The following is a 13,623-nucleotide window of genomic DNA, read 5'->3' as shown; positions in this document are numbered from 1 at the left end:
GTTCGTCGTTGAGTACACCATCGCAGGCGCTCTGTCTGTGATGCAGCGGGAAAGTGTTGTTAATAAAAATTCTCTATTTAAACTAGACTGAACTGCACGTGACTGCTTTAGTCTTTAATAAAACTTGCCTCTGACTGCGTATTTAACTGAACTGAACTTTATCTCACTGCATGAAAATATTGTTGGAAAATTAATACTCAAAATACACAATTGACTGCATGAAAGTTTAGGGGTAAAAATAAATGAAAGTCACCAACCTGCATCTGACTGCGTCTGTGGACTTAGCTCGTGCACTCCTTTCCGTTTAGCCGATAATAAAACGTGTATCCAACTCAGCCGTAGTGCAATGGCATAAAATTGTCATTCTAGATAACTTTACTCATTTTGGCCCTGTTTGGTACTTAATAAAAATTCTGTCCTGATCTGAATAATTTGCCAACTGCGCAAAGGCATATAGATTATATTACTCCGATAAATGAAATTATTAGCTTTAATCATGGGAACATTACTTTAATGTACCTTTTGGTTCAAAGCGAGCACAGGATGCGGAGAACGACATAAGGTGTGAGATGAAACTCTAATTCTATCTAAAAAATATTTATTGTTCAAACTTTTAAGGCACATGTGAAAAACTAAAAAAAACTTCTATAGCATGGATTTACGAGAAAGTTTCACAAGACGCTTATTGCATCAACAATGGGATTTCTATCTACCTTTTAGACATTATTTAACCAAAGAAAACCTATTTTATTAATTATTCTTTCTAGTTTCCCCAGGTACGTGCCGAGTTTTGCTCAATATATAGCTTATTATGTGCGTAGCGCCAATTCTTACTTTGATGCTGTCACGACCCGGCTGCCTCCTGCAGGCATCTACAGTAGCTCCGACTCGAAACACGTCTGCTGTCTCTGCGCATGTCCTCACCACTACTCAAACTTTTACCGCATGCACCTAGCTCTGTTAGCTGTTAAAGATCTTACTACTCGAAGATGTACTACTCGTCCAACCTTGCGGTTGGGAACTATCGACATTTTTCACTGGCTCTATCCTGATCGAATCTCAGCACATACCTTTCAACCTTCAAGGGTAACCGCAGACATGGTCTCCGAGCTGATAGTCCATGCTGCTGCAAACGTCGTCGAACTGTTCGTGCAGATGGTTGTTGTCTTGCAATCGTGCCCCTCTGTTGACTCAGGGATCGAGACGTGGCTGGACGATCCGTTACAGCCATGCGGATAAGATGCCTCTCATCTCGACTGCTAGTGATAGGAGGCCGTTGGGATCCAGCTCGGCGTTCCGTATTACCCTCATGAATTCACCGAATCCATTTTCTGCTAACACTCATTGGATCTCGACCAACGCGAGCAGCAATGTCTCGATACGAAAAACCGGAATCGCGATAGGCTAAAATCCGACCTTTATCAAAGTCGGAAACGTGACGGTAGGCAATTCTCCTCCTTACACGAGGCATCATAACAACGTTTCACCAGGCACCGCCGGTCAACTGCTGTTTGTGTATGAGAAATCGGTTGGAAACTTTCCTCATGGCAGCACGATGTAGGTGTCGCCACCGGCGCCAACCTGGTGTGAATGCTCTGGAAAGCTAATCATTTGCATATCACAGCATCTTCTTCCTGTCAGTTAAATTTCGCGTCTGTAGCACGTCATCTTCGTGGTGTAGCAATTTTAATGGCCAATAGTGCATAAGGTGTGTGCTGAGAATACCAGATTTCAGGCGTTACCTATCACCATGGACTTTGCAGTGGCCGACAGTCTTCACTTAATGATTGACAGCAGCAGTGTTAGCGGAGAGTTGTCATTGCTAACAGACGAGCAATCACTGAAATCAGTGTGGGACATACACTGAACATATACGTTAGAACAGTGCAGCGAAATTTAGCGTTAATGGGCTATGGCCATATACGACATGCGCGAGTACCTTTGCTAACAGCATGACATCGTCTGGAAAACCGTGGTCTGATCAGATGAGTCTCGAGCTCTCTTGGCAAGAGAGACCCCTGGCCTAGGGGCAGCCGGCACGGTAGCTCAGCGTGTTCGGTCAGAGTGTTAACTGCCATCTGTAATGAAAAACTGAGTGATGGATCAAAGATAATCCGGAGCAAGCGTTATGGGACGTCCGCCCCGAGTAAATAAAACGACCAATAACGAACAAAATGAGATAAAAAAAGAAAGAAAGTGGGGTGGCGTCTTTAATTGGCAGTCACAACGTCATTGGTCCTATGTTCGAACCCCGCCATCGCTTACATTTTCAGTAATAATCAACATTGACGGCCGAAGACTTCCGGCACAAGAAGTCACCCTCAATCTGCCAGCGGCCTTGTCGAAGATGGCGGAGAAGTGGTCGGAAGTGAAGGGCACTCTCTTGTCCTTGGGGTGGGAAACGGCCCTAAAGGTTGTAGGGAAGAATCGACAATGATCAACGGCATGAACACGCAGAAGGCAATGGAAACTACTATATTAAAAGCACATAATGGTTACCCACAGGACATGTGGCTTATAACTGAAAAAATGTCATGATTTCTCCATTAGTAAAAGGTTCAATAATAGTCGTCCCCCTTTTGGATCTCCGGGAGAGGACTGCCAAGGGAGAGAGAAAGATTGAATAACCAACGAAAGGATAACGTTCAACGAGACGGGGCGTGGTATTTCAGAAGTTTGAAAGACTCAGTATTGATATAGTAGGGGTCAGTAAAACGAAATGAAAAGAAGATAAGGATTACTGGTCAGATAAAACAGAGTAATATCAGTAGCGATATAGAATGGTATAATGGGAGTAGGGTTCGTTACGAACAGGAAGGTGGGGCAAAGATTGTGTTACTGTGAGCAGTTCAGTGATAGGGTTGCTCTTATCAGAATCGACAGCAAACCAACAACGATGCTCAGGTATACATGCCGACGTCGAGGGCTGAAGATGCAGAGGCAGAGAAAGTGTATAAGGATATTGAAAGGGTAATACAGTATGTAAAAGGAGATGAAAATCTCACAGTCATGGGGGACTAGAATGCAGTTGTAGGGGAAGGAACAGAGGAAATGGTTACAGGAAAATATGGGCTCAGGACAAGGAATGAGAAGGGAGAAAGACTAATTAGGTACTGTAATAAATTTCAGCTAATAATAGTGAATACTCCGTTCAAGAATCCCAACAGGCGAATGTACACCTGGAAAAGGCCGGGTGATACGGGATGATTTCAACTAGATTAAATCACGGTCAAATAGAAATTCCGAAATCAGATACTGGATTGTAAGGCGTACCCAGGTGCAGATATAGACTCACATCACAACATGATGAAGAGTAGGCCTAAGTTTAAAAGATTAGTCAGGAAGACTCAATACGCAAAGAAATTGGATACAGAAGTACTAAGGAATGACGAGATACTTTTGAAGTTCTCTAAGATTATACATACAGCAATAAGGAATAGGACAGTAGGCAGTGTAGTTCAAAAAATGGTTCAAATGGCTCTGAGCACTATGGGACTTAACATCTATGGTCATCAGTCCCCTAGAACTTAGAACTACTTAAAGCTAACTAACCTAAGGACATCACACAACACCCAGCCATCACGAGGCAGAGAAAATCCCTGACCCCGCCGGGAATCGAACCCGGGAACCCGAGCGTGGGCAGCGAGAACGCTACCGCACGACCACGAGCTGCGGGCAGGCAGTGTAGTTGAAGAGGAATGGACATCTCTAAAAAGGGTAATCACAGAAGTTGGAAAGAAAACCATAGGTACAAAGAAGGTAACTGCAGAGAAACCGAGGGTAACACATGCAAGAAGTAAGTACAAAAATGTTCAGGAAAATTCAGGAATACAACACAACTCACTGGAAACTGAAATAAGTTGAGACGAAATGGCTGCTTTAAAAGTGTGAAGAAATCGAAAAAGAAATTATCGTTGGAAGGACTGACTCAGCATATAGGAAAGTTTGGTGGAATTAAAAGCAAGAGCAGTAACATTAAGAGTGTAACGGAAATTCAACTGTTTAGCGCAGAGGAGAGAGTGGATAAGTGGGAAGAGTACATTGAATGCCTCTATGAGGGGGAAGATGATGTGATAGAAGAAGAAACAGGGGTCAATTTGGAAGAGATGGGGTATCCAGTATTAGAAACAGAATATAAGAGAGGTTTGGAGGACTTAAGATAAAATAAGGCCGAAGGGACTGATAACATTCCATCAGAGATTCTAAAATTCAACTGCCTCTGCCAGGCGCTTTATTGTGAATAGCGAAGTAATAACGTAGATGTAAATGTGAAAATCGTTGGTGGAAGAGGCAACAAAACGACTATTCACGTCTGGCAACATACCATCTGACTTTCGGAAAAATATAATTCACACAATTCCGAAGACTGCAAGAGCTGAGAAGTGTGAATCCAATATGGCTGACCTGGAGTTAAATGAACCGCCTCTATGGTGTGACAGTGCAAGATGGTGACCAAAAATGGCGACTGGAAGATAGGACGACAGTTTTTATAATGCGAAAATCCACTATGGCGATCAGGAGATATGAGGACACTCTTCACGTCATTCCTGCCCAAGATGGCGATAAAAAATGGCAACTGGATATGGTGAGAACAGTCACATGATTGCCAGGTGACATAAATCCAAGATGATGGAGCTAGGTAAATGCAGTTAAAGTGCATGGTCGTTAAATTTAATGTGTTTCAACTTTAAAAACAGTAGAGTCTGCATGTTTAAACACGTAAAGAAGTACTTCACACATCAAAAAGGCTACTTTCCACATCTAGAACTATTTGCAACTTTTATAAGTGCGAAACATCTAATCTAGTTCTGCTAAGTTACAAATTTTGATCTTAGAAAAACGACTATAAGGTATGTCATTACTTCAGATTGAATACAACATACAAAGTTGTTAAGGCTTTCGTGGCCACATGTTGACAAACTGCATATTGGCTTCTGTCTCGGGTTCTTTGGCCGATGTTCATCTCATGACTTTACTGACGTTTCGCCAGCACGAGTGGTTGGCATTGTCAAAGCTTCACCCTCCAATGCCGGTGGTGAACAGGAGCCGAGGTCGCGGCCGCAGGCTATATGTACAGCCTTGCTCAAAAATATCCGAACGACCTGAATTGCATTTCGCCTGATTCACATGCAACCAGCCAAACGCAGCTGACTAGCAGGTCTTCTAATCTCTCCTTCGTACAGTCGTTTGCCTATTGAAAATGGTTCCAACAAGTCACCACTAGAATACACTGCTCGGTATTGCGATAACTCAAGATGTAAAATAATACCACGATACTAGAAATATCAGGGAACACCTTATCACAGATAAGACTGTCCTTACGGCTTATAAGCTAACATTCATTGCAATAAATGACATACTTGAAATGTTACCACTCTCATTTTTACGTCATACAGGTAATGCACGTAGTAAGTTCGTCGTATTCATGATTTCCTCTTCAAAGTAACATACCGTACTTGTTATTTAACACAAAATGACATTAAAATTTTAAGGTATTTACGAGCAATTAGTTGAGAATATATATGAACGTCGAATGACGCGACGAAACGTCTCGTTCTGCATATGGATTCAAACGCAGGTCATGCAGACTAAGATTTCGTGACTGACGGAAACTAACAGTCATACCTGACTAGGCATACACAGAGTGATATACCACGATTCAAGACAGTATCAGTTAGCAAATATCAACTTTAATTTACATAACGCAAACATTTTTAACGGACGCGAATTCCTACCCAGCATCTATTGTCCCTGTTAACGAACTAAGAGAGATCTTAAATACTGCTTCTTCACAAGTAACTTACTTGAAATGCCGTGAGGTAAGGTTTTTTGTTGGACGGTGATTCGAACCCAGAACCTAATCGGATTGTTATCGAAGCACAATCAATTATGGCATATTGGATTTTCGCGGCAGTAGCTAGATGTTTTAACTGAAATGACGAGACGAAACAACAATTTTTATCCTACCCAGGACTGCAACCCGGCACCTATCGCTGTTATATTGTAGAGAAAACTTACGTTAAATGTGGTTCGTTACACCAGCAGCGACATGTGAGCATGTTTGAACTAGAAATAACATGACGAAGAGTTCAGTGAGGACTGGGAATCGAACACCACACACATAGTTTCTACACACAAACAGACGTCAGCTACCGAATTTTTCTCCACCAGCAATACGGATAACGTCCTTGAACTTACAGTGATCTCGCAAATAGTTATATGACTCACAGGGAGGCAAAACCGTCAGATATCGTTAGTTTTGACAACGAATGAAAATGCATTAAAAATCAAAATTATTATCCACCAGCAGTTAGGTGTTCTCATGCTAGAGTTTGATAATTCATAATGAAAACCTTAGTGCCGGGCCAGCATTCGGACCCATTCACGCGCAATATGTGGAGATGTTGAGGAATCTGCAGTTTTGAACAAACAACAAATTGTAATCGAGCTGTATTGTCACGAAGGGATAAAATTTCGCGTTAAGAGCGGTCTGAGTTGCATTCCCTGTTCAGAACCAATTATATCGGCATACAGAAGCTTAAATAAAAGATGTAATAAGTGTCCTGTGACCCTACATAGCGTTTGTTTCGTCACTAGAAATAAATAACTATTATAAGAAAGGATACTGGTAATAGAGTTTCTACATGTCGCCACTCGTGACTTTATTGTGGTACGACCTAACGTCTACTTGGTAGAGAAGGAATATCATGTTTAACGTGAATTTCAGACAACAGTGCTACTATACCTTCTTCACGAATAGAATCTGTCCCTCCCTAGCATTAGCAAAGTTGGAATCGAACCTAGACCGTCAGTATATGAACCGATCATAAATCCATCAGACCACCAAATCCTCTCCCCTGTGACCTACTTATCTATCATAATACCGACGCGGCACACTCGATGAGAATTCTGACACTCAGGCTCCCTGTAGTGGTTTGCAGCCTTTTCAGTACATTCATTTACTCGGTTGACCGAATCGCCATGAAGTAGCTGCCTCGGCTATCCAGTGCATACATTCGACTCTGTTTTGTAATCACCGAAGTAAAATAACATAATTGCCACCTACACAGAACTGCCAACAGTGTAGGATGCAGAAATTTAAATAGGAAGTGTTCCTTTCCACGTGATTTATTCTATTGCCTTATCTGTTTGTTGAAAAGTCGTGCAAAGCAAAGCAAAAAAAAAAAAAAAATGCTGTAACTTTATGTCTCTCAGAAGTCGAGGTCCGGCCTTATGCATTATCTCACAGCCCTGTGGAATGCGGATGTTCTTGATGAATTGTTGTTGACTTCCAGAGGTGCAGTCATTATGCGTCAGCTGGTAGCGTGATGAGAAGAGTTGCGCACTGTAGATAAGATGTCGTGAGTTCCAATACATTCTCTGCTTCATTTTTTAAAACGCAATTTTGCTGTCTGCTGTAGTTATCAATATTATGGAACTTTGAACATAATTCCCTTTACTTCTCAAACCAATGGAATAAGGGCTAACTGCTGCGACATTTTGTTCTTTACTGGTTTAATAGACGGGCAGGCAGCAGATGCATCTCGAAGCTTTTGTATTATGTATGGGGAGAGCGCATCGAGCCAAAATAGTTAGAAAAGTATTTTCTACATTAGCCGTTGTCTGGTAGAGGCATTTTATTCATCTTCAAACCTTGTTTGACAGCTTTAACTCAGAACAAGTATTCTACATGCATGTAATCAATGAACTGCATGTGCATTGTCAGACTGTTATAGATAACATCAGAGAATTCGCATATATCATTGATGAATAATTTGACTCTCATGTTTAGTATTGTTATAACAACACTAAAAAAAACTTATGAAAATGTGCACTTTATTACAAGAAATGCAATTAAACTACCAATAATAACCTTACGACGAAAGTCTGTTTTAATAAAACTGAGTATCTGTACACAAGCGTGCCTCTATTGGCACGAATTTGTAAAATACTACTCACTTGGATTTCGATTGGGTCTGTGTTTAATTGGTATGCTGTGTCATACTCAACAGGTATGCAAATGTGGCATTTTATAAATCAAGTTATGTATCCCTAGAAACCAAAAATTTGCTTGTCAGCAATGGAAAGAGGCGTTACCGTTTGTGCAGCATTGTAAGTTTTTCACCATTGCACTATGACCCGAAAGTATTTTCTTGCTATTTGCTTATCAGTTCATTTTCTTCATACTTATCACCATGGCCTGTGAGTCTTAAATGAAGAACAATATTGAATTTCGTATCGTTGGCGGTCGATTCGAATTTCTTCAGACACGCTTGTATTGTGAAGCGTCTTGGCAGTCAGAAAGCCGAGGTCTATGACCTTTAAGACAACTTTCTGAGTCGAGCTGCCAAGAGGATTTGATGTGTGAAGGTTTTCTTCTGATTTAGTTAGAGAATTTTTTCTGGAAATTCGCAGCTCCATAAAATAAACTACAAATAGAAAAGAAAAGCTCGCAGACGCTGGCCCCTACCTCGGCTAGAACTGACGACGGTTTGAACCGTTGCAACACGAGACACGGGCGGTACCATGAGGCTACAAACACACTGTTGCAAGCGTGCGACTCTCATCATGGTATTGGTCGCTCAGCCCAATATCGCATCGTGAAAGATAATAGTAGTTGTCACTTATGTGAAGAATAGCATTTCTGTAGCCAAAAAATGGTATTTTCTGTCGTAGTGTCTTAGTTTACATGAGGATTATATAGCACGAGTCATTCAAATGGAATGGGAATATCAACTGAATTTAGCGAGTCTATTCAGTACCATACGCGGAAGTGATTACACTGTCACAGTGTTGCCAGATATTTGTGACGATGCTGCCAATTCTCAGCTGTGCTAGGAACAGCTCTGCAGCGTTATAGGAGGAGAATCCCGTGCTCGTGTCATAGGAGGATACGGACAGGAGGCGCGGGGTTTGGTTAATATGCAGCGTTTTCTCCTATGAGCTGTGTCAAACATTCATGTGTGTAATCTTCCATCACGATTACAGTTTCCCACAAAATATATACGAATAAAACACTTAACTTGTTACTTTGTGACAAAAGATTATTTCAGTACAGGAAAAAAGTCTTTGGAAATCAACTTTGCCCACCTGTCACGAAAAGTAAGATAACAAACACTTTGCACCTCAAAATCGATTGCATCTATGTGCAGTCTTGTGATCATACAAGAAGAATTTCATGAACTGCACGATAATGTAGAAAAATTTGGTGCGAATAGAAGCTGTAAGAAGCACAGTTAACTAATTATTCTGTACCACGTAACAATCAGTTCATTTGAAAATTCAGAAGAGAAGAAACTAAAAATTATGCCCATTAAGACAGAAACTAAAGTGCAGATGTGGGCACTGTGCAGATCTGCTCTTTTTCATCTTCAGATCTATACAAATAATGTATACTAACGAGCGTACTCATTTCTTTCGTAATGTTTCCCTCTTGTTTAGTCTTCTAATGATGAACTGCACCGACACCCATGAGTTTGATTATTTCTTTGTATACTTCCATCTACTATCTTTGTACGTTATTGTTCGGTGTTCAAAAAGCAAAATATTATGCCTGCTCCCACGAGGTATTAAAAAAGGTCGCAAGAAGGCTAACGAATTATAATGAAAATACAGTGAGACGCCAATATGTCTGTCGTCATGGTGTTAAGACGACAGAAATAGTTGGGTGTTATTGCCTGCATCACCGGCATCCCATTGTCGTCTTCTCTTATTAGATTTTCCTATTACCCTGAACACAAGAATCCGAGATAACTGTGTATATTCTCCGTGACGAAACATCCCACATTCCATTCATCCTGATCCATTCGTTATGTGCATCGGCAGCAAAGAGTTATAGGAAAGCTGCTGTGAGGTGACGAATAACAATAAAAATGGTAGTAATAACAAATCAATAATCAAGGATGTTGACTGCATTACAGACGATTAACAAAATAACCAAGTAAGGCTGAGTGTTTAATTGTCGCACTGCGTAGGTGTTCTTACCACTTTGTTACTGAATTCTGTTCTGGTTGTTTGCAGAGAGAAAAGAAGGAACCCTATAGCCATACATATCGCTAGTACAACGAGATATTACCTGTCAACTATCCTTGCTTTACATCAAGAGATTAACATGGCGTCACCGAGCTGATATTTTAAATACATTTCTGTTTTCTCTCTCTCTCTCTCTCTTTTTATTTTTATTTTTTGAGGAAAGCACCGAGAAGCGCGAATAATAAGCAAGTTGGTATATAACCTGTTTACAGCTATTTTCATTGGGATACGTAATGCAAAAATGCAACTTTTAAGTGTATCATTGCGTAATTCCAGTTAGTGACAGTCTATTCGTGAGCTTGCTGGCATTCAGTGGGGTGGAACCTATCACAAAAGCAAGCAAAACACAAATATTTCTTGCACCATGTGCAACACACAAATGAAATATCGCTGCACTGACGTGTTGTCCGATATATTGCACGGAAAACATATCTGATTCATGTTGCTAAATACAGCTCTATCAGATATCAATTTGGATGCGTAATAAGTGTTTTAAAGCATATCTTGAAATACGCAGAGGTATTCGACTGAAACATAGCGATGACCAAGACTAACTGGGGTCGGCAGCATCGTCGTCTACCACCTTGACAACTCGAACGGTGACAGTGCTCGGCCGGATACTTATTTCTACTGGTATCAGAGCTACAGCATGAAAACACAAAAATGTTAATAACCCGAAGATCATTAATTTTGGAACCCATAGAAAGTAAAGCAGTCATCAGTCGGAAGAGTGGTTTGAACACCACTGTGCTTTAATAGGCACGGTCTTGTTGGAGGGGGTATGCCGTTGCTTTCCTCCGACCATTGAGTTGACTTGCCTAGCCAGTTAATAGGGGAACCTACAGTTTAACGTGGCTTTCGGACCAAAGTGCAACTCGGCATTTTTCACATCAAAAAACGCTGCCCCAGGGGAAATGAGTGTAAAATGGCACATAAAAATCGTGAGACTGTTGAGGAATCGAACCCGAGACTTTCATATCCGTAGTCTTGCTCTTTATCACCTTGCCACCATGCAGGCAACACTGTGGTTTCTGCTTGGCATTAAAATTAGGATCTCTCATTTGTGCCTGCGTTGGCACTTGGGTGTCCCTTAGGTGACATTACCTTTGGGATTACCCTCGTACACGTGTGTGAAAATGCCTTCCAATGCCCACTCAAGGAAGACAAGGATACACCGTCTAGCTTCAATATTACAAATACGCCTCAGTTTGTGGATGAACGCAGACATAGGTTGGTAATCATTTTGAATATTTAGCGGCAATGTATCCATTGGTGTTAAACTCGTTTCAATCAATGATTTCCACAGCTACAGGAACACTACTTGTGATACCTTCTAACATTCTGCGTGGTGTCTATTTGTTCTAAGTCGTGTCTCCCTACCACCTTCGGGCAACGACGGTCTGAGCTTGTTTTTTAGGGAATTGACTAGTTTGAACATGAGACCTGTAGCTGGTAAGGAGACGCCAGACCACACATGACACGTAGAGTTCAGAAGAGTTCAGTGAGACTAGCGATGATATAACCAAATACTTAATGATTTCAGCGTCAGCTCCAATGCACTCCCTGTAAAAGAATCTTAATACTAACTAAATTTAGTGGAAGGGGTTCAAGGTTTTCCTAATTTTAGTTAGCTGGTAAAATAACGTCGAAAAAGCAGTCAAGTTTACCATTGGAAATTTTATTCTACTAACAAAACATTGTTTATAAACTGCACTATTGATAAAAGGAAATATTTTAATACAGGATGATAAAAACCAACTGCGTTCAACTAAAATGTGAACGAATATTCCCTGAGTGGGTTTCCAAGTTCTACAATGGATCGAAGGATAACCTATGCCATATCACATCTATAATCTAGGTTTAAATTAAGTTTCACAAAAGAGAAAACTATCAAAATGGTCTACTGTGACTCTCAATTATCTTTAATTACTTATCTAACTTGTCGTAAATTACAGTGGCTGATGTGGCTTCTCAATAATTATATAACAGAAAAATCATCACGTTTCAGATTTTAACTTACGTAGTAAATGTGAATACCATGAGCTTCAATTGACGCTCGACACTAGTATTACGTAAAAATGGGATGTAACAGATGAGACTTCTGCAGTTCTGAGTGAAGCCTTATGCGCTCAAAAATGCGGCATCGCTTGCGTTCATTACCTCGTCGGTGTTCATCAGGGGGCGGCGGCTGGCGCAGCTCCATCTAGCTCGCCATCTCGGAAGCAACTCTTTTCTCACTTCTCCTTACTACAATTTACCGAAGTTGGTTTAAAAAAAGACCATCTGGCTGTGTTTTCATCTGACCAATCAGGATCTCAATGTTAACCTTAAGCTCCGCCTACAAAAATTCTGTCTATCCAATGAGAAACGTTATACTTTTTGTGGTGGGGCAATGTTTTTAATGTTTGCAACGTAACAGAGACGCGAAAAAGTCTCACGCTAAAACTTGCAGCTGGTGGGGCCCTTTTAGTGTTATCATAAGATCTATGCTGTTCTTCTGGAGCGCTCTATCTTTTAACATGAGCTGGGGGTTAGTCCTGGCGGTTACTTTTCGTGGTGGGGCAATGTTTTAACGATTGCAACGTAACAGTGACGCGAAAAAGTCTCAAGCTAAAACTTGCGGCTGGTGTGGCCCTTTTAGTTTTATCATATGATCTATACTGTTCTTCTGGAGGGCTGTAGCTATTAACATTTGCTGGGGGGTGGTCCTGGTGGTTAGCTGGCGACGTGGGTGTCCATCTCTTATCGTAGGGCCTTCTAGTATAACACAGTTCTGCTCTCGGCTTCTGTTCTCGTTTCTCCCCTCGGAACTGCTTCTGTCTCACGGTGGGAAGGTATGACATGCATTTAGGCATTCTTGTGTTTGTCTGTGGTATTCCATTTGCTCACTCGTTACTCGTATTACTTTGGTTAATTTAATATCACGATTTATTCGGAGCTATGTGACATACTACTGTATTTGCTTATCATGTCAGGGTTTTCATGGAAAGTGTTGGATTTGCCTGACACCTTACAACCTCTTAGACAAAATACTTACGCAGTGCTATCAGACGAAAAGATGAACCTGACACAAACTGTGGGAAGTTTGTTTTACAACCTTCGTACTTGGATAAAGAGGTTTTCCTATTTGAGATATCTGTGAACGTTGCTGCATAAGACGATTTAAGAAGAAACTAAAATGCTTCAGCTACGCCAATGATTAAAGAAATTGTCTTAACGGCACTAAATCGTGGTTTGTGAATCGTTTACCGGCCGTACTTTGCTGTGTTTCGCTTGTTGGAAGGCAAAAAGCTTACTGCCAAATTTCACAGAAGGAAAAGGGGGACAAAATGTCTCCCACTGGAAGGTAATGTTGTTTTATTTAAATGATTACATAATCAGGTAAAACGAACAGTGAGGTTGTCAACAATGATAAAGGGCCCTTTTAGGTCAGGAATATTGTATACAGAAGTGAAAGGGAGAGCACCACTAAATTCTACAATCTGTATGCATTGCATACAAACAGAAATTACTGTTACAGTGTACTTACGGCGCCCAATGAGTGAATTGCATATTTTCCGGTGAGGAAGAGCACTGTCGAACAGTCTTCGC

Source organism: Schistocerca cancellata, chromosome 1 (assembly GCF_023864275.1).
Source record: "Schistocerca cancellata isolate TAMUIC-IGC-003103 chromosome 1, iqSchCanc2.1, whole genome shotgun sequence".
In the NCBI taxonomy this organism is placed as follows: domain Eukaryota; kingdom Metazoa; phylum Arthropoda; class Insecta; order Orthoptera; family Acrididae; genus Schistocerca; species Schistocerca cancellata.
Note: the sequence above shows the minus strand (reverse complement) of the source record.